Raw genomic sequence first — 22,740 nt, 5'->3', positions numbered from 1 at the left:
GCATTTGTGTTGTTTGATAGTTTGTCTGCTTCTTTGTTTTGCCATTTGAATAATGTTGTAAGGAACATTCTTGTATGTGTGTGCTGGTGCACATATAGCAGAGTATCCATAGGATATATTGCTAGATATAAGAATGAAACCGAATGGTAGTAGGGCATGAGCAGTTTCACATTTAAAGCAGCATAAAACTTTTCCCAGCCTTATTTTACCTACTTATACCTCTAGCTGGCTTCAGAAGAGGACGTGGAATGAGGAATACCATTGCTGATGTCAGATGGGTTTTAGCTGAAGTCAGAGAATACCTGTTTACCTGTGTTTTATTTACTGTGCAAAGGCACTCGACTGTGTGGATCATAATAAATTATGGCTAATGTTGGGAAGAATGGGAATTGCGGAACACTTAATTGTGCTCATGAGGAACCTGTACATAGATCAAGAGGAAGTTGTTCGAACAGAACAAGGGGATACTGTGTGGTTTAAAGTCACAAAAGGTGTGCTTCAGGGTTGTATCCTTCATCATACCTATTCAATCTGTATGTTGAGCAAACAATCTGAGAAGCTGGACTATTTGAAGAAGACCGGGACATCTGGATTGGAGGAAGGCTCATTAACAACCTGTGTTATGCAGATGACACAACCTTGCTTGCTGAAGGTGAAAAGGACTTGAATCACTTACTAATGATGATCAAAGACCACAACCTTCAGTATGGATTACACCTCAACATAAAGAAAACAAAAATCCTCACAACTGGACCAATAAGCAACATCGTGATAAACAAAGAAAAGATTGACGTTTTCAAGGATTCCATTTTACTTGGATCCATAATTAACACCCATGGAAGCAGCAGTCAACATATCAAAAAATGTGTTGCGCTGGGCAAATCTGCTGCAAAAGATCTCTTTAAAGTGTTGAAAAGCAAAGATGTCATCTTGAAGACTAAGGTGCGCCTGACCAAGTCCGTGGTGTTTTCAGTTGCACCATATGCCTGAGAAAGCTGGACGATGAATAAAGGTGACCGAAGGATTGACGCTTTTGAATTGTGTTGTTGGCAAAGAATATTGAATATACCACTGACAGCCAAAAGAACAAACATATCTGTCTTGGAAGAAGTACAACCAGGATGCTCCTTAGAAGCAAGGATGGTGAGACTACGTATCACATACTTTGGACATGTTACCAGAGAGATCAGTCCCTGGAGAAGGACATCATGTTTTGTAAAGTAGAGGGCCAGTGAATAATAGGAAGACCCTCAACAAGATGGAGTGACACAGTGGCTGCAACAATGGGCTCAAGCAAAACAACAATTGTGAAGATGGTGCCAGACCAGGCAGTGTTTCATTCTATTGTACATAAGGAGGCTCTGAGTCGGAACCAACTCAACAGCAGGTAACAACGACAGCAACATACTTTTATGAGCCACATCGGAGATTCCTCCTTGCTCCACATTTTTGCCAGCACTTGATATTATTAGCCTTTCACTTTCTCACCAATGTGGAGAATGTGTGATAGCCCCTCATTCTGTTTTTACTTTTCCTTTCCCTGAATATTAATGTAGTTTAATTTGCGTATATATTCTCCCTGTGTTCTTCTTTTTAAAATGCCTGCTCAAGATTTTTGTTCATTTTTAATAGGTTGTCTATCTTTTTATTTACTTGTAAGAGATATTTATTGCATTATTACCTATAGCTGCATAATAAAGCACTCCAAACCACTTATTTCATTCATGACTCCTAGGTTGACAATTTGGAGCTGAACAGTTCTTCTCCTAGACTGGGCTCTCTTGTGTTTGCACTCAAGAGTAGAGATGAGACAGTTCTTCTTCTGGAGCTGACTGGGCTGTTTTCAGGTATGCCTCAGCTCTCTTCTACGTAGTTTTCATTCTTTAGCATGTAGAGTGGCAGGTTTCCAAGAGAGTGAGTAGATACATGGGAAGCCTTTTCAGTTCTGGCACATCAATGCTTCTGACAAATACTATTGGCCAAAACTAGTCTACGCCAGATTTAATGGATGGGGAAAGAGGCACCTCCTTTGAAGGGGAGGAACTGCATAGGCCGCTGTCTTAGGCTGGGTTCTCTAGAGAAGTAAAACCAGTAAAGTGTATAAATGTATATATAGAGATTTATATCAGGGAAATTGCTCATGCATTTTGTAGAGGTTGTAGTGTCCCACGTTCATGGGTCAAGATGGAGGCTTCTCCTGATTCATGTAGCCACAGCAGCTGGCAAACCCAAGATTGGCACGCTGGAGAGCAGAGCTGTTGCTCCCATGTTGTGAAGGTCGACGAACCCCAAGATTGGCAAGCAAGATCGCAGGTAAGCTGCTAGCTCAAGTCCCAAAAACCAGAGATAAGAGGAACAGGAGCCAGCTACAGGATCCAGAACAAGCAAAAGTCCCTGAGTCCTGCCAGAAAGTCTGCCCACACTCTTGGCCACACGCCTAAGGAAACTTCCCTTCAGTTGATTGGCTACTCACAGCAGATCCCAACATGGGGGTGATCACATATCAAATCTCAACAGGGAAGTGACCACAACATCACAGGACTGCCAAAACACTCAGAATTATGGCCCACCCAAGTTGACACACAATCTTATCCATCAAAGTCACATTAAAAAGGGTGTGGATACAGGAAGTTGTGAAGAATTGAGAGGCATTTTTATAATCAATATACCTCATTTTTATATTCTGGATAAAAATCTTTTGTCGGACTTAGATATATTTGTTGAATGTCTTTCTTTGTATATTGTGCTTTGTTTTTTCATTCTTGTGGAGGCATATTTTCATGAATAAAAGTCCTTATTCTTAATGTACTCAAGTTCATCATATCTTTCCTTCGTAGCATATAATTGTTGTGTCCATTTCTGCATTAATATCTTGACGATATTCTCCTATATTATCTTGCAAAGTGTTATAATTTTTCCTTCCACATTTGGGTCTATAGTTTACTTGGAATTAATTTTTTGGGACTATGCAAAATAAGAATACAAATACGTATGTATGTATATTTTTAAATGGGTGTCCACATGTCCCGGAACCAATTATTTAAAAGTCCATGTTTGCCCAATGACTGTCATTGCCAACTTTATCATATATTAAATGTCCATAAGCATGTGTCTGACCTCTTTCTTCTATTCAGTTAGCCTACTTACCATTCCATATTGTCTTAATAAAAATGAAAAAGAGGTCTCTCTGTCCAGAATGGTAAAATATTCCCTCTCTCCTTCTTCTTCTTTAAGAATTCCTTGGCTAATCTTGCTCACTTGTTCTTTTATAAAAGTTTAGCATCACATTACCAAATTCGAAATAAAAAATAAGGACCACACAAACCAGAGACTCTGCTGAGCCTGAGACAAGAACTACACGGTGCCTGGCTACCACCAACGACTGCTCTGATAGGGACCGTAACAGAGAGTCCCTGACAGAATGGGAGAAAAAGGTACAACAGAATTCAAATTCACAAAAAAAGGTCAGACTTCCTGGTCTGACAGAGACTAGAGGAACCCCTGAGACTATGGTCTCTGGACACTCTGCCAACCCAGAAATGACACCATTCCCCAAACCCATTTTTCAGACAAATATTACCCCAAAAAAACCCAGTGCCATCGAGTCGATTCCGACTCAATATTAGACAGGCCTATAAAACAAAAAGTAGCACACATGAGGAATGTTCTTGGTTCAGTCAGGTAAATGAGATCAAATGAGCAACTCCCGTCCAGGGGCAGGATGAGAAGGCAGGAAGGGACAGAAGCTAGATGAATGGACACAGGTAACCCAGGGTGGAAAGGGGGAGTATGCTGTCACATTGTGAGGATTGAAACCAATGTCACAAAACAATGTGTGTATAAATTTTTGAATGAGAAATTAACTTGAGCTCTAAACTTTCACCTAAAGCACAATAAAATTAAAAAATTAATTTGTTGCATGATATTGCAGAGAAACTGTAGATCCATTTAGGAAAAACTAACATCATTACAAAATTGAAATTTCCAACCCATAATCATCATATGACACCAATTATTTGAGTTTTAAAATTTTTTTTAATTTCATTAAATTTTAAATAAATTTAAAAATTTTAAAATTTTGATATTTCATATTTTTTATTTATTATTCTCCATAAAAACATTTTGATATTCTGTTAGATTTATTTAGATGGCTAATAATTTTGATACTTTTTTCTGCCTTTTTATCTGGTACTTTTAAAATGTACAGAAAACTTGAAAAAATGCTGCAATGAGCATCCTTTATCTTGATTCATCAATGGCTAAAATACAGACACATTTGCATGTTCTCTATATATCTATTTACCTATCTATTCCCTCTGTCATTCTCTCTGAGCATTACTATAACCAAAAATAAAATGTATTTATTAATTTATTTGATTCATTATTTTACCCATTACTGACATTCGTTTTAATACCTAAATTGTTGTAACTTTAGCTAGCGTAAGCCTTTTTAAAGCCAGTTCCTGAGTCAAGATCCCATTAATATTTGGACACTCCCATTCTTAAACTATCTCTTAAAAATGTTATTTTAATATTCTTTTTTTCTTCTTTTTTTTAATTGTGCTTTAAGCGAGTTTAGACTTCATGTCAGTTTCTCAGAGAAAAACTTATACACACATTCTTACGTGATTCTAGTTGCTCTCCCTACAACGTGACTGCACACTCCTTCTCTCCATCCTGTATTTCCCATGTCCGTTCAACCAGGTCCTGTCCCCCTCTGCCTTCTCATCTCACCTCCAGACAGGAGCTGCCCACAAAGTCTCATGTGTCTACTTAAGCTAGAAGCACACTCCTCAAGAATATCATTTTATGTCTTACAGTCCAGTCTAATCTTTGTCTGAAGAGTTGGCTTTGGGAATGGTTTTAGTCTGGGGCTAACAGAGAATCCAGGGGCCACGACCCCTAAGATCCCTCCAGTTTCAGTCAGACCATTAAGTCTGGTCTTTTTAAGAGAATTTGAGCTCAGCATCCCACTTTTCTCCTGCTCTATCAGGGACTCTCTGGTGTGTTCCCTATCAGGGCAGTCATTGGTGGTAGCTGGGCACCATCTGGTTCTTCCAATCTGAAGCTGATGGATCTCTGGTTTATGTGGCCCTTTCTATCTCTTGGGCTCACATTTTCCTTGCGCCTATGGTGTTGTTCATTCTCCTTTGTTCCAGCTGTGTTGAAGCCAAGTGATGAATCTTAGATGGCCACTTGCTAGCTTTTAAGACCCCAGGCGCCACTCACCAAAGTGGGATGCAGAACATTTTCTTAACATACTTTGTTATGCCAGTTGACTTAGATGGCCCCTGAAACCATGGTCCCCATACCCCTGCCCCTGCTACTCTGTCCCTCAAAGTGTTTGGCTGTATTCAGGAAACTTCTTAGCATTTGGTTTAGTCCAGTTGTGCTAACTTCTCCTGTATTGTGTGTTGCCCTTCCCTTTGCTTAAAATAATTCTTATCTACTATCTAATTAGCGAATACCCCCTCACACCCTCCCCACCCTCTTCACCTTAAAAAAAGTTTTCTTCTGTGTTCAAACCTTTTCTTGAGTATAGTGATCTCATACATTGTTTGCCCTTTTGTGACTGCCTAATTTCACTCAGCATAATGCCTTCCAAATTCCTCCATGTTGTGAGATGTTTCACTAGTTCTTCATTGCTCTTTATCGTTGCATAGTATTCCACCGTGTGAATATACCATACTTTGTTTATCCCTTCAGCCATTGATGGGCACATTGATTGTTTTCATCTTTTTGCCATTGTAAACAGTGCTACAATGAACATGGGTGTGCATATGTATCTATTCACGTAAGGGCTCTTATTTCTCTAGGATATATTTCAAGGAGGGGGTTTGCTGGATCATATGGTAGTTCTATTTCTAGCTTTAAAAGCAAGTGCCAAATAGATTTCCAAAGTGGTTATAACATTTTACATTCCCACCAGAAGAGTATAAGTGTTCCAGTCTCTCTGCAACATGACAAACATTTATTATCTTGTGTTTTTTTGGATTAATATCAGCTTTGTAGGGGTGAGATGGTATCTCATTGTAATTTTAATTTGCATTTCTCTAATGGCTAGTGATCATGAGCATTTCCTCATGTATCTGTTAGCCACCTGAATGTCTTCTTTGGTGAAGTGCCTGTTCATATCCTTCACCCATTTATTAATTGTGTTGTTTGTGTTTTGTTGTTGAGGTTTTGCAGTATCTTCTAGATTTTAGAAATTAGACTCTGATCAGATTTCTCATAACCAAAAATTTTTTCCTAGTCTGTAGGTTGGCCTTTTACTCTTTTGGTGAAGTCTTTGGATGAGCGTATGTGTTTGATTTTTAGGAGCTCCCAGTTATCTAGTTTCTCTTCTGGTGTTTGTGCATTGTTAGTAACATTTTCTATACTGTTTATGCCATGTATTAGGGCTATGCCACTGGTATTCAGATACCAGCAAGGTCGTGTCCATGGAGGACAGTTTTCAGTCGAGCTTCTAGAATAAGACAGACTAAGAAGAAGGACCCAGCAGTCTACTTACGAAAAGTATTATCCAGTGAAAACCTTATGAATAGCAGTGGGACATTGTCTGATATAGTCCTGGAAGATGAGCCCCCCCGCAGGTTGGAAGGCATTCAAAAGATAGCTGGGGAAGAGCTGCCTCCTCAAAGTAGAGTCAACCTTAATGACGTGGATGGAGTAAAGCTTTTGGGACCTCCATCTGCTTATGCGGCACGACTCAAAATCAGAAGAAACAGCTGCAAACATCCATTAATAATCAGAGCTTGGAATGTATGAACTATGAATCTAGGAGAATACGAAATCATCAAAAATGAAATGGAATGCATAAACATCGATATCCTAGGCATTAGTGAACTGAAATGGATTGGTATTGGCCATTTTGAATCAGACAATCGTATAGTCTACTATGTTGGGAATGACAACCTGAAGAGGAATGGTGTTGCATTCATTGTCAAAAAGAACATTTCAAGATCTATCCTAAAGTACAACACTGTCAGTGATAGGATGATATCCAAGAAAGACCAGTTAATGTGACTATTATTCAAGTTTACGCGCCAATCACTAGGGCCAAAGTTGAAGAAACAGAAGATTTTTATCAGCTGGTGCAGTCTGAAATTGATTGAACATGCAATCAAGATGCATTGATAATTACTGGTGATTGGAATGGGAAAGTTGGAAACAAAGAAGAGGGTTCAGTAGTTGGAAAATATGGCCTTGGTAATAGAAATAATGCTGGAGATCCAATGATAGAATTTTGCAAGACCAACAACTTCTTCATTGCAAATGCCTTCTTTCACCAACATAAACGGCAACTATAAACATGGACCTTGCCAGATGGAACACACAGAAATCAAATTGACTACATCTGTGGAAAGAGGCAATGAAAAAGCTCAATATCATCAGTCAGAACAAGGCCAGGGGCCGACTGTGGAACAGACCATCAATTTCTCATATACAGGTTCAAGCCGAAACTGAAGAAAATCAGAGTAAGTCCACGAGAGCCAAAATATGACCTTGAGTATATCCCATCTGAATTTAGAGGCCATCTGAAGAATAGTTTTGATGCATTGAACACTGGTGACCCAAGACCAGTTGTGGAATGACATCAAGGACATTATACATGAAGAAAGCAAGAAGTCATTGAAAAGACAGGACAGAAAGAAAAGACCAAGATGGATGTCAGAGGAGACTCTGAAACTTTCTCTCAAACACCGAGCAGCTAAAGCAAAAGGAAAAATCAATGAAGTAAAAGAACTGAACAGAAGATTTCAAAGGGTGGCTCGAGAAGACAAAGTAAAGCATTATAATGACATGTGCAAAGAGCTGGAAATGGAAAACCAAAAGGGAAGAACACACACAGCGTTTCTCAAGCTGAAAGAACTGAAGAATGAATTTAAGCCTCTAGTTGCAATAGTGAAGGATTCTATGGGGAAAATATTAAATGACGCAGGAAGCATCAAAAGAAGATGGGAGGAATACACAGAGACATTATACCAAAAAGAATTAGCTGATGTTCAACCATTTCAAGAGGTAGCATATGATCAGGAATGGATGGTACTGAAGGAAGAAGTCCAAGCTGCTCTGAAGGCATTGGTGAAAAGCAAGGCTCCAGGAATTGATGGAATATCTATTGAGATGTTTCAACAAATGGATGCAGCACTGGAGGTGCTCACTCGCCTACACCAAGAAATATGAAAGACAGCTTCCTGGCCAACTGACTGGAAGAGATCCATATTTATGCCTATTCCCAAGACAGGTGATCCAACTGAATGTGGAAATTACAGAACAATATCATTAATATCACACACAAGCAAAATTTTGCTGAAGATCATTCAAAACCGGCTGCAGCAGTATATCGACAGGGAACTGCCAGAAATTCAGGCCGGTTTCAGAAGAGGATGTGGAACCAGGGATATCATTGCTGATGTCAGATGGATGCTGGCTGAAAGCAGAGACTACCAGAAGGATGTTTACCTGTGTTTTATTGACTATGTGGATCATAACAAATTATGGGTAACATTGTGAAGAATGGGAATTCTGGAACACTTAATTGTGCTCATGAGGAACCTTTACATAGATCAAGAGGCAGTTGTTCAGACAGAACAAGGGGATACTGACTGGTTTAAAGTCAGGAAAGGTGTGCGTCTTTCACCATACCTATTTAATCTGTATGCTGAGGAAATAATACGAGAAGCCTCACTATATGAAGAAGAACAGGGCCTCAGGACTGGAGGAAGACTTATTAACAACCTGTGTTACGCAGATTACACAAGCTTCCTTGCTGAAAATGAAAAGGACTTGAAGCTCTTACTAACGAAGATCAAAGAACACAGCCTTCAGTATGGATTGCACCTCAAGATAAAGAAAACAAAAATCCTCACAACCGGACCAATGAGCAACATCGTGATAAACGGAGAAAAGATTGAAGTTGTCAAGGATTTCATTTTACTTGGATCCACAATCAACAGCCATGGAGGCAGCAGTCAAGAAATCAAAAGATGCATTGCATTGGGTAAATCTGCTGCAAAAGACCTCTTTAAAGTGTTGCAGAACAAAGGTGTCACCTTGAAGACTAAGGTGTGCCTGACCCAACCCATGTTATTTTCAGTTGCATCGTACACATATGAAAGCTGGACAATGAATAAGGAAGACCGAAGAAGAATTTATGCCTTTGATTTGTGGTGTTGGTGAAGAATATTGAATACACCATGAACTGCCAGAAGAATGAACAAACTTGTCTTTGAAGAAGTACAACCAAAATGCTCCTTAGAAGCAAGGATGGCGAGACTGCGTCTTACATACTTTGGACGTGTTGTCAGGAGGGATAAGTCCCTGGAGAAAGACATCATGCTTGGCGAAGTACAGGGTCAGCAGAAAAGAGAAAGACTCTCAATGAGGTGGATTGACACAGTGGCTGCAACAGTGGGCTCAAGCATAACAACGATTGTAAGGATGGCTAAGAACCGGGAAGTGTTTCGTTCTGTTGTGCATAGGGTCGCTATGAGTCAGAACCGACTCAACAGCACCTAACAACAGCAACATTAGGGCTCCTAGCATTGTCCCTATTTTTTCTTCCATTATCTTTATCATTTAAGTTAGATACTTAGGTCTTTGATCCATTTCGAGTTAGTTTTTGTGCACAGTGTGAGGTATGGATCTTGTTTCGTTTTTTTTGCAGATGGATATCCAGTTATGCCAGCACCATTTGCTAAAGAGAGTGTCTTTTCTCCATTTAACAGACTTTGGGCCTTTGCCAATTATCAGCTGTTCATAGGTGGATGAATTTATGTCTGGATTCTCAATTCAGTTCCATTGGTCTATGTATCAGTCATTTTACCAGAACCAGGCTGTTTTGACTACAGTGGCAGTATAACAGATTCTAAAATCAGGATGTGTAAGGCCTCCCACTTTATTTTTCTTTTTCAGTAATGCTTTATTTTTCCAGGGCCTCTTCCCTTTCCATATGAAGTTGATGATTTGTTTCTCCATCTCATTAAAAAATGTCATTGGAATTTGGATAGGGGTTGCATTGTATCTGTCTGTCGCTTTGGGTAGAATAGACATTTTCACAATGTTGAGTGTTCCTATCCATGAACAAGCTATGTTTTTCCACTTATGTAGGTCTCTTTTGGTTTCTTGCAGTAGTGTCTTGTAGCTTTCTTTCTACGGGTCTTTTATGTCTCTGGTTAAATTTATTCTAAGTTTTTTATCTTCTATGGGGCTATTGTAAATGGTATTGACTTGGTGATTTCCTCTTCGAAGTTCTCTTTGTTGGTATAGAAGAATTCAACTGATTTTTGTATGTTTATTTTGTATTCTGATACTTTGCTGAAATCTTCTATCATTTCCAGTAGTTTTCTTGTGAATTGTTTAGGGTTTTCTGTGATTAAGATCATGTCATCTGCAAATAGAGATACTGTTACTTCTTCCTTAACAATTTGAATGCCTTTTATTTCTTTTTCTAGCCTAATTGCTCTGGCTGGGACCTCCAGCACAATGTTGAATAAGTTATCCTTGTCTTGTTCCCCTTCTCAAGGGGAATGCTTTCAGTCTCTCTCCATTTAGGATGATGTTGGCTTTGTATAAATGCCTTTTATTATGCTGAGGAATTTCCCTTCTATTCCTATTTTGCTGAGAGTTTTTATCATGAATGGGTGTTGAACTTTGTCAAATGCCTTTTCTGCATCAAGATCATGTGGTTCTTGTTTTTCGTTTTATTTATATGATAGTTTATATTAATTGTTTTTCTAATGTTAAACCATCCCTGTATGAATCCCACCTAGTCATGGTGAATTATTTTTTTGATATATTGTTGAATGCTATTGACTAGAATTTTGTTGAGGATTTTTGCATCTAAGTTCTTGAGGGATGTTTGTCTGTAATTTTCTTCTTTTTGCAGTGTCTTTTTTTTTTTTTTTTTTACCTGGTTTTGGTATCAGGGATATGCTGGCTTCATAGAATGAGTTTGGGAGTATTCCATCCTTTTCTGTGCTCTGAAATACCTTTAGCAGTAGAATTCTCCAGTGATGCCTTCAGGGCCAGAATTTTTTTCCTGGGAGTTTTTACCTTTTGAATCTCTTCTTTTGTTATTGGTTCATTTAGTTGTTCTATCTCTGTTTGTGTTAGTTTAGGTAGGTAATGTGTTTCTAGAAATTTGTGCATTTCCTCTAGGTTCTCAAGTTTGTTAGAGTACCGTTTTTCACAGTCTTCTGTTATGATTCTTTTGATTTCATTTGGATCTGTTGTAATATCACCCTTCTCATTTCTTATTTGGGTTATTTGCTTTCTATGCTTTTTTTCTTTTGTTAGTTTGGCCAGTGGTTTATCTATTTTGTTGATCTTTTCAAAGAACCAGCTTTTGATCTTGTTAATGCTTTCAATTGCTTTTCTGTCCATTTCATATCGTGCTCTAATTTTTATTATTTGGTTTCTTCTGGTGCTGGAGGGCTTCTTTTGCTGCTCTCATTTTGTTTGTTCGAGTTGTAGGGGTAATTCTTTGATTTCGGCCCTTTATTCTTTTTGAATGTGTGCATTTACTGGTATAAATTGACCTCAGATCACTTCTCTTGCTGTGTCCCAAAGTTTCTGGTAGGAATTGTTTTCATTCCCATTTTTATTCTATGAATTTCTTTATTCTGACCTTAATTTCTTCTAGAACCCAGTAGTTTTTCTGCAATATGTTGTTCAGTTTTCATGTGTTTGATTTTTTTCCCTTGGTCTTTCTATTATTGATTTCTACTTTTATGGCTTTATGGTCAGAAAAGATGCTTTGTAATATTTCAATGTTTTGGATCTCTGAAGGCTTGCTTTATGGCCTAAAATGCAGTCTATTCCAGAGAATGTGCCATGTGCTTTGGAAAAGAAAGTATACTTGGCTTCTGTTGGGTTGAGTGTTCCGTATGTGTATGACATCAAGTTGGTTGATTGTGGCATTTAAATTTTTCATGTCTTTATTGAGCTCCTTTCTGGATTTCTATCCTTCACTGAAAGTGGTGTGTTGAAGTCTTCCACTATTATTGTGGAGCTGTCTATCTCTCTTTTCAATTCTGTTAGAGTTTGTTTTGTTGTATTTTCGAGCCCTATCGTTGGGTGTGTAAATATTTATTATGGTTATATCCTCCTGTTATATTGATCCTTTAAACAGTATATAGTGTCCTTCCTTATCCTTTGTGGTGGATTTAACTTTAAAGTCTATTTTGTGAGAAATAAATATTGCCACTCCTGTTTTTTATTGCTTGCTGTTTGCTTGATACATTTTTTTCATACTTTGAGCTTAATTTGTTTCTTTAAGTCTAAACTGTGTCTTTTGTAGCCAGCATATTTACAGGTTGTGTTTTTCTATTCCATTCTGCCAATCTCTGTCTCTTTATTGGTGCATTTAGTCCATTTTCATTCAGCACAATTATTGATGTGTATGAGCTTAGTGCTGTCATTTTGATGTCTTTTTGTGTGTGTTGTTGACAATTTCTTTTTTCCACTTAATTTTCTATACTGAGTAGTTTTCTTTATAAATTGTCTTTTCCTCTTTTTCATTGTTGTTGCTTTAGTATTTGCTGAGGATTTATGTTTTTCTTGTTATTTAATTTTGAAGTGTAGGATCATTAGTTTTCTCTGTAATTACCTTAATATTTACCTCTGTTTTTTTAAGTTTAAACCAAACCTTTATTTCTGTGTATCGCCTCGACTTCCTGTGTATATGAAAGATTTATGGCTACATTTTTTATTCACTCTTTTTTAATTTAATATTGTCATGTTTTACATAACGAGATCTCTGTTTCCCTGTTTCTGAGCATTTTTGCTTTGATTTATTTTTGTGATTTCCCTATCTGTGTTGATATCTGGTTGCCCTGTCCTCTGTTCTAGTCTTCGGTTGTTATCTGATGTTAGCGATTTTCTAACCAGGGGACTGCATTTAGTATTTCTTGCAATTTTGGTTTGGTTTTTTCAAATTCCCTAAATTTCTGTTTGCCTGAAAATGTCTTAATTTTTCCATCATATTTAAGAGATAGTTTTGTTGGATATATAATTCTTTTTTTTTTTTAATTAACTTTTATTGAGCTTCAAGTGAATGTTTACAAATCAAGTCAAACTGTCACATATAAGTTTATATACACCTTACTCCGTACTTCCACTTGCTCTCCTCCTAATGAGTCAGCCCTTCCAGTCTCTCGTGACAATTTTGCCAGCTTCCAACTCTCTCTATCCTCCCATCCCCCCTCCAGACAGGAGATGCCAACACCGTCTCAAGTGTCCACCTGATACAAATAGCTCACTCTTCATCAGCATCTCTCTCCTACCCACTGTCCAGTCCCTTTCATGTCTGATGGGTTGTCTTCGGGAATGGTTCCTGTCCTGGGCCAACAGAAGGTTTGGGGACCATGACTGCCGGGATTCCTCTAGTCTCAGTCAGACCATTAAGTATGGTCTTCTTGTGAGAATTTGGGGTCTGCATCCCACTGATCTTCTGCTCCCTCAGGGGTTCTCTGTTGTGCTCCCTGTCAGGGCAGTCATTGGTTGTGGCCGGGCACCAACTAGTTCTTCTGGTCTCAGGATGATGTAGGTCTCTGGTTCGTGTGGCCCTTTCTGTCTCTTGGGCTCTTAGTTATCGTGTGACCTTGGTGTTCTTCATTCTCCTTTGATCCAGGTGGGTTGAGATCAATTGATGCATCTTAGATGGCTGCTAGTTAGCATTTAAGACCCCAGATGCCACATTTCAAAGTGGGATGCAGAATGTTTTCATAATAGAATTATTTTGCCAATTGACTTAGAAGTCCCCTTAAACCATGGTCCCCAAACCTCTGCCCTTGCTCCGCTGACCTTTGAAGCATTCATTTTATCCTGGAAACTTCTTTGCTTTTGGTCCAGTCCAGTCGAGCTGACCTTCCATGTATTGAGTATTGTCCTTCCCTTCACCTAAAGTAGTTCTTATCTACTAACTAATCAGTAAAAAACCCTCTCCCACCCTCCCTCCCTCCCCCCTCTCGGAACCACAGAAGTATGTGTTCTTCTCAGTTTATACTATTTCTCAAGATCTTATAATAGTGGTCTTATACAGTATTTGTCCTTTTGCCTCTGACTCATTTCACTCAGCATAATGCCTTTCAGGTTCCTCCATGTTATGAAATGTTTCACAGATTCGTCACTGTTCTTTATCGATGCGTAGTATTCCATTGTGTGAATATACCACAATTTATTTAACCATTCATCCGTTGATGGACACCTTGGTTGCTTCTAGCTTTTTGCTATTGTAAACAGAGCTGCAATAAACATGGGTGTGCATATATCTGTTTGTGTGAAGGCTCTTATTTCTCTAGGGTATATCCCGAGGAGTGGGATTTCTGGGTTGTATGGTAGTTCTATTTCTAATTTTTTAAGATAACGCCAGATAGATTTCCAAAGTGGTTGTACCATTTTACATTCCCACCAGCAGTGTATAAGAGTTCCAGTCTCTCTGCAGCCTCTCCAACATTTATTATTTTGTGTTTTTTGGATTAATGCCAGCCTTGCTGGAGTGAGATGGAATCTCATCATTGTTTTAATTTGCATTTCTCTAATGGCTAAGGATCGAGAGCATTTTCTCATGTATCTGTTAGCTGTCTGAATATCTTCTTTAGTGAAGTGCGTGTTCATATCCCTTGCCCACTTGGATATGTAATTCTTGACTGGCAATTTTTTTCCTTCAAGGTTTTGTATATGTCATCCCATTGCCTTTTTTCCTGCATGGTTTCTGCTGAGTAGTCGGAGCTTAGTCTTATTGACTCTCCTTTGTAGGTAACTTTTCGTTTATCCCTAGCTGCTCTTAAATTTCTCTTTTTATCTTTGGTTTTGGCAAGTTTGATTATAACATGTCTTGGTGACTTTCTTTTGGGATTTACCTTTAGTGGGGTTAGATGAACATTTTGGATAGATATCTTGTCATCTTTCACAATATCAGGGAAGTTTTCTGCCAACTGATCTTCAACAATTCTCTCTGTATTTTCTGTTACTCCCCTATTCTAATACCCCAATCACTTGAAGATTATTTCTCTTGATACAGTCCCACATAATTTTTAGGGTTTCTTCATTTTTTAAAAATTCTTTTATCTAATTTTTCCTCGAATATGTTGGTGTCAAGTGTTTTATCTTCAATCTCACTAATTCTGACTTCTAGTTCCTCAGGTCTGCTTCTATGACTTTCTATTAGGTTGTCTAATTCTGAAATTTTTTTGTCAGCCTTCTGAATTTCTGTTTGCTGTCTCTTTATGGATTCTTGAAGCCTATTAAGTTTGTCATTAAGCTCTTCTCTAATCTTCTTAAGTTCTTCTAATGTTATGTCTGTGTGTTGCTTGCCTTGTTCTGCATTTTGCCTGATCTCTTTCCGGATGTCTTGAAGAGTTCTGTATATTGATCTTTTGTATTCAATCTCTGGTATTTACAAGAAGTTCTCTTTATCTGGCATATTTGTTGATTCTTTGTTTTGGGAGCTTGCTGAAGCCATCATGATCTGCCTCTTTATGTGATTCGATATTGACTATTGTCCCCGAGCCACTGATAATTTGTTTATTCATTTATTTTTTGTTTGCTTACTGTGTCCTAGCCCCTTGCTTTGTTTTGTTTTGATATGCCCAAATAGACTGCTTGAAATAGCTAGTTTCATCACTGGTGCCTTGGAAGCTCTGACGTCCTGTCACCGGGTGGTTAGAGCTGTTACTAGGTATACGAGCACAGGAGTTAGTTTATTTTTCTTGTATGGTTTCAATTCTGGTGTCCAGGTAATTGGTCACCAAGTGTGTGATGCAGGCTGTCACCTACACCACAGTCTCACCTATAGTCTTAGATGAGCAGGAGTGATTGGTAGGCATAGGTATCTGGCTGTGGTAAGGGGCCATGCACTGAGCAAGAGAGGGGACTGAAAATAGCCCCTGAGTGTCTGTAAGAAAAGCATGCCCCTGTTCCCTAGAGCATCTAGGTGGTTGGGTTTTGTAGCTAGACTATGGGCACCCAATGCTGTTGGCTGTAAGGACTGGGAGGCACCACTTATCCTTGGACCCCTGTCAAGGGTGGGTACGTGGCATGGGTGAAGCCACCAGTCCTCAGGCCTCTGATGTGGGTAGGTGATGACACTGCTTAATAGGCAGAGCAGTGTCAAACATCACAAACCTTCCACTCCTCCATATAGAGAAAACAGTTGAAGTTAGACTTCAGGAATACACCCTGTTTTACTGGGCTAATGAGGGCCTAAGCTGTTGAAATGGGCCCACACAAGTCCATGCAGGGATGAAAGGCATTCAGAGTCCATGTACCACTTATGCCTGTGTCTAGGCAAGGGAGCTGTTTCTGCCCTGATTTCCCAGCATAGGGGAGTTGGCAGATTATTTTTTTCCAGTTTGTTAATTTCTTCCTTCTCCAAGGCCAGGAGGATGGCTCAGGGAGCATGGGAGGTCCTACTTCCAGCCCAGGGAAAGCAGCTATCACTGAAGCTGGCTCTGGACCCAGTTCAGAGCAGGGAGGGGTCAGTTAAATGGGAGACAGTTTTTTCCAAAGGGGTGTTTTTTGGTCTGCACAGTGGATTAGATGCAAGTACTTATCTTTTGCCAAGAGTACCCCTTTTTGCTGATTCTGGAGGCGTGAGTGAACTCACTGCCACTCATTCTCTCTTGATGTGGAAAACACACCCTGAACGCCACTGCTTGTCTTATCATGGTTGCGCCTGTGGAATTGGCCTGCAAGCTGCCAGTTTCCACTGGGTCAGTTCTGTCAACTCCTCACTGCTTCTGAAACATATCTCTCTTCCCCTGCTGCTCAGTCCAATTCCTCAACGTTGCCTTTGATGTCCAGGGCTCCTAGATTGTCACATATAATTGATTCACTTATTTTGGGGGGGTCTTTGTTGTAAAAAGGACCACCAAAAGTGTCTACTGCACCATCTTGGCCCCGCCTCCTTTTTTTTTTTCCATATTCTAAGTGTTAATTAATGGGATTAGGAATCCAACCATATTGATTAAATTTACTAAAACATATTACATATTGAAAGAAAAATTATCTCCAGGTTCCTCTGCATCTTCTACAGACATCCCAATCATCTTTGAATAATAGCTCCTTTGTTTCTATTCCAATTTCTTTTAAGATCTTCTTCTTGTCTGTACAGTTCTGCAATTTCTAGAAATGGTTCATGTTTTTGTCGTTTTGTTTTGCCTTATATTCATTAAATTCTTGAAAATATTGATGGGTGTTTTTAATACCTTATAGACAGTCCAAAGTTATTTTGAATGTTTCCTCTCTACCATTCAGTCTGTCTCCACTTTCTGTAACTCTGGTTATATATGAGCTAGAACTTTGCACTCTACCCTCTATGTCTCTCAGCCTCTTTTATTTCCCATCTGTTGGTTTATTTTTATGACATTTTGGATAAATTCTTCAGCTCTATATTCCAGTTGACTTCTCTTCCTCTGTCTAATATATTATTTTTTAAATAATGTTTTATTGTGTACAAGTTGGAAGTTTACACAGCAAATTAGATTACTATTTAACAATTTTTACACAAATTATTCACTTACATTGGAGAGATTTTCACAATGTTTCATGATTGTCATTCATTCTGTTTTGGTGTACCATTTCCAGTACTCTAGTTCCCCCATCCCCTTAGCCTCATCTTTGCCTTAGAGTAACTTCTGAGCATTTGATCTCATATGGATATTTTTTAAAAAGAGCTCATTACTTATGGGTGGTATTCTTTATTTTAGAACCCAATCTGTTATTTAGCTAAAAGGTGACCTCAAGGGATAATTTCAGTTTAAAGTTTAGAGAGTATTGCAGGGTGATATAGTCTTGGGGAGTCTTCTAGTCTCAACTGGTCCAGTAAGTCTGGACTTTTTAAGTACTTGAATTCTTTTCCACATTTTCTCCCCTTTTATCGGGATCCTGCTATTTTGGCCATGATCGGAACTATTTGTAGTGGTAGCCAGCAACCATCGAGTTCTGGTCAACAGCTTAGATAAGGCCATGGTTCATATAGGCTATTAGGCCTGTAGCCTAGTTATTTCTATGAGTCTTTGGTTTCCTTCTTTCTCTTTTGTTCCAGATAAGGAGAGACCAATAGATGTATCTTAGATGGTTGCTCACTAGCTTTCCAGACCCCAGACACTTCTCACCACATTGGGATGTAGAACAAAGACTTTATAACCTATATTATGCCATTAACTAAGTTATCCCACGAGACTATGGTCCTAAGGCTTCAAACTGAGAAAACTAATTTTGCAAAGTGTTTGTTTATGTCTGAGTATCTGTAAACTGTGTCCCCTATGTGTTTTACTATATATGTGAATATACACTCATGCACACACATACCTGTATGTACACATGCCTATAGATAAATCTATCTGTGCACGCATACATATGTACTCACATATTCATGCTCATATATGCCTATACACATATTTATGTAACCACACTCATATATTTTGGTTGGTGTTGTTGCAAAATATATTTGTCATATCCTTTACCAAAAACATCATTTTCTCTTGTGCACTTCAGTGATATCATTTACCTTTGTCAAGCTGTGTGCACTTCACCCATATTCGATGATTACCATCACCAAAAATAACAACTGTCTACTATCTTGAAGGTTTCCTGATATGCCCCTCTCCACTCATCCCTGGTAACCACCAATGGCCATTGGTCTCTATTTCTTTCTGTATATATTTGTCTTCTTATAAAAAGCTATTATACAGTATTTGCCTTTGTGGTTGGCTTATATCAATCAGATTTATGTCCTCCATATTCATCCTGGATATAAGAAGACTCATTATCATTTTTTATGGCTGTGCAGTATTCCATTGTATGTATGTAACACATTTAGTTATCCTTTTATCCATTCTTGGGCAGTTAGGTTATTTCCATCTTTTTGCTATTGTGAGTATTGCTGTATTGAACATAGGTGGGCATATATCTGTCCATGTCTCTTTTACTGGATCTCTGGAGAGTAGTATACCTAGGTGTGGGATTGCTGCATCATAAAGTATTTCTTTTTCTACCTTTTTGAAAAGCTCCATACCATTTTCCATAGTGGTTGTATCATTTTACAATCAGACCAGCAGTGAGTGGCTAAGGGTTTTCGTCCTCCAAATCTTCACCAGCATTTTTTGTTTTCTATTTTTGTTTGTTTTAACAGAGGCATTTTTGCAGGGGTGAGGTGGTATCTCATTGTAGTTTTGATTTGCATCTCTCTTTTTTTAATGTCTAATGTCATCGACTCGATGGCACTGTTTTTTTTTGTTTGTTTAATGGCTAATGATCACAAATTTCTTTTCATGAGTTTGTTGGCCACTTCTAATATACCAATAAAACTGTCTTTAGTGTTTGTAATATCAAATTTTTGTGTCTAAAAATGGTGAATCCAAAATTAGGTGGCTAGCTCTGTCTCACATCCCAAGAACTAGAGGTCAGATGATGACGAGTCAGACGTAGGATCCAGAGAGGGTGAGTTTGCCAGAACATCTCTATATATTGGATGCAGGCCACATCCTCAAGGAAACTCCCCTTTCAACTGACTGCTCACATCAGATCACAAAATGGAGGTTGATTATATAATATCTGCCAAACCACTGAGAATCATGGCCTAGCCAAGTGGACAATAACCTTAACCATCACAGACAACCCCTTGTCAACTTGGCACCTGTATACACCACCTTCAACCCGAAAAAATCTCTAAATAAAGACAACTATAAAGTCATACTTGTACCTAATATGTTACAACCAACATGCATACAACCAAAAATGCACTAGCCCCATTTATAACTTATAATTTACAATAAGTAATGGAATAAGGGAGGGAACTAAACAAATACATTTGATATATGTTCTTATTGGTACCTGCTGTCGTGTTGGTTCTGACCTATAGCAACCCTATGTACAAACGAACGAAACACTGCCCAGTCCTGCGCATCCACACAATTGTTGTTATGCTTGAGCCCATTATTGCAGCCACTGTGTCTATCCATCTTCTTGAGGGTCTTCCTATTTTTCACTGGCCCTTTACATTACCAAGCAATAGATAGATAGATAGATGGATATATACAAACGTGTGTGTGTGTATACATATATGTACACACACACACAAGTATAAGAAAACAAGGAAGAAATACTAAAAAATATTATAGTCTTTGTTTCTACAACTAGTCATGTGTTTGTAGCTGGTATTTAGAAGTACCTTCTTCCACCGCCATTCTGTATCCCTTTAGCCTTCAGCAAGCACCTCAGCTGATTGTGGTTCTTTGACTGGCACAGTGACGCAAACCTTCATTCCTGAAGGGTCTATGCTCTTAGTAGTCATGTTGGAATGTACTTTTCCATTCACATTAATCACAGGGGATGGTAGTATTAAGAGCTATCCTAAGGGATATCCTGTATTCCAGACATATTCTTTACCTCTGTTATGTAATATCAATCCATGTTTCCCTCGGTCATCAGGATCAATCACACCAGGCAATAGAGTAACTCCTTTCTTTGCCTGTTGATCCAGAAGCATGAGGAGCCTGAAGTGGCCAGATGGCATGCTCAACTTCCAGCTCAATGGAATCAGTATTGTGTTTCCAGGTGGGAGCATTTCTCCCTTTGGAAGTAAGCCATCTAGACCCACGGAGCAAAAGGTCATGGAGACAGAAAGCAAAAATTTTGTGAGAGGATCACTAGGGGTAATAGTGAGTGGTGACACTCCTATTTCCAGCCCTTGGTTCCTGGACTCATGAATCCAGGCTACAGGAGAAACACCACCACATATTGGACACTGGATTAGAGCATATACAGCCTCTTGGAGAACATTGCCCCAGTCCTGAAAGATATTGCCACCTATCTGGTGCCATAATTGTATCTTTTTTTTTTTTTTTTTAACAGATTTTTATTAAAAAAAATCAAAGGTACATGCTGGGTATTAAACTACCATATTTTTCTTTCTAGAGATGGGATATACATGTTTCCTGGTCGGTAATGTTACAGCAAGAATTTAACTAAACCAGAGCCAGACATGACCTCTTACTCATGCTGAGCTAGGCCAGTACCACCATCTTGGTAGGAGAGATTTTGACAGGAAGAAGGAGTTGCAGAGTTACAGTTTTTCCCAAAGTCGACCCCACGCCAACAGACAACCTAACAAACAGAAATGACTTTACTCAAACTTGCACAAGCACAGTTAACATGTTATGTTAAAAGGATATATTTAGTCTACTTCCAGCACAGCATACACTCATTGGTGCCCAGGAAAATAGGAACACCAATGTACAAAGCATTTTTGACCTCATAGCACTAACAACTGAAAAGGACATAGCATATAATACTTTGATCTTTAAGTGGGTAATCATGGACTCTCTAAGATTAGAACCTGAGTATTCATCTATAAAAATATGTTTCCAAAATAATGCTTAAAAGGAGCTTAGAAATAGTGGGACTACACCAGGACTAGCAGAAGAGAATGATAAAAGGACTACAAATACAAGACTGAGAAGTGATTTTCCCATGAAGCTTTAGGTAAAGGACAACTCTCTCAGTTGAAAATCCTATGTCAAGGCTACTTATGTTAATAGCAGCTTCAGAAATCTCAAGACAGGCAACAAACTTGAATAACACCCTACATAAAAGCTTCCAAACAGTCAAAAACCCATAGAGTTGGGCCGCTGAGGCTGAAGAACTGAAAATTGACCCAAGTGAGAGACCTGTGTGTGCACAGATTCCTGCAAAGCTGGCTGGGACAAAGCGGTTTATGATGGTGTGTTGCTCTACACTGTTGACACACCAATTGTTGTGTCAACAGCTGTGTCATGTGAGGAGAGGGGCCCCCCAGGTGGGATACTGGACATGGTCTTGATCCAGAGGAATCTGACTCGGAATACTTGAGAGGTGTCTACTCTGGAAGGAGTATTAGCATTACTGAATACATGAAGGTGTTTCAGGAGAAAGGTCCCAGGAGGGTCAAATAATGTTCTTGTTGACCCATCAATACTTAACATTAATGAAGAGTGGCAGAAGACAGCAAGAGAGTCAGTCTTTCCAAGATAAATTCTCCTGTCATCATTACCCTCTCCCAGTCTATTGGGGTGGTGATATCCACCAGGATCCCATAGCCTGGAAGTACAAACTAGTGCTGCAGGTTGTTCTGGGAAGCTGGCCTAGAAGATGATTTGAACAACAAAGTCACCACTAAACCACTGCTTAAGTCTAGTTCCAGGGCTTCTTACTCCAGAAACATTTCTTTAAAAGCCGGAAAATCCATAAATGTGAGCAGTATGTCGAATATGTCACCAGCCACTTCATCTTTATGGTGCTGTAATGCTGTTGTGAAAGTCACCGTGTTAAATTCAGGGAACTGCTCCAGCACTTCTTCTTTGATATACTTTTCTACTGAAGAAGTATATTTCTTAAAAATAGGCAGGTAGGTGAGTTTATTCTCTTCTGTGTCTTCAAACTCCTGGTAGCACTTGTCCATGAAATTTCTCTGCAGTAACTTGAGCTCGTCATCCATGATAATGTCCTCTAAATATCCAAACACAGCATCATGTCATGCATCAGAGGCAGAAGAAATGGACAGTGCAAAGCTCTCTTCACTCTAAGACATCCATCACCGCAGCTGCATCCACTGCCTCAGGCTAGCCGGCCTGTCCGTCTCCTACCCTACCTGCGTCCGGTCCCAGCCTCCACTCCACTTCACACTGCTCTAACTGGCATCAAGGGTACACTGGCCAACCTAGAGAAGACCTCACCACCGAGGCTGCAGACTAC

At 39.0% G+C, this 22,740-nt stretch overlaps 1 pseudogene; it reads right to left on the bottom strand.

Annotated features, from left to right (window-relative positions):
• Positions 1-21,768: 21,768 nt before the first annotated feature.
• Positions 21,769-22,528, bottom strand: LOC100659341 (ADP-ribosylation factor-like protein 2-binding protein; annotated as a pseudogene).
• Between the last annotated feature and the right edge of the window lie 212 nt (positions 22,529-22,740).

This window comes from Loxodonta africana, chromosome 4 (assembly GCF_030014295.1).
Source record: "Loxodonta africana isolate mLoxAfr1 chromosome 4, mLoxAfr1.hap2, whole genome shotgun sequence".
Lineage (NCBI taxonomy): Eukaryota > Metazoa > Chordata > Mammalia > Proboscidea > Elephantidae > Loxodonta > Loxodonta africana.
Note: the sequence above shows the minus strand (reverse complement) of the source record. Positions and strands in the feature narration are given on the sequence as shown.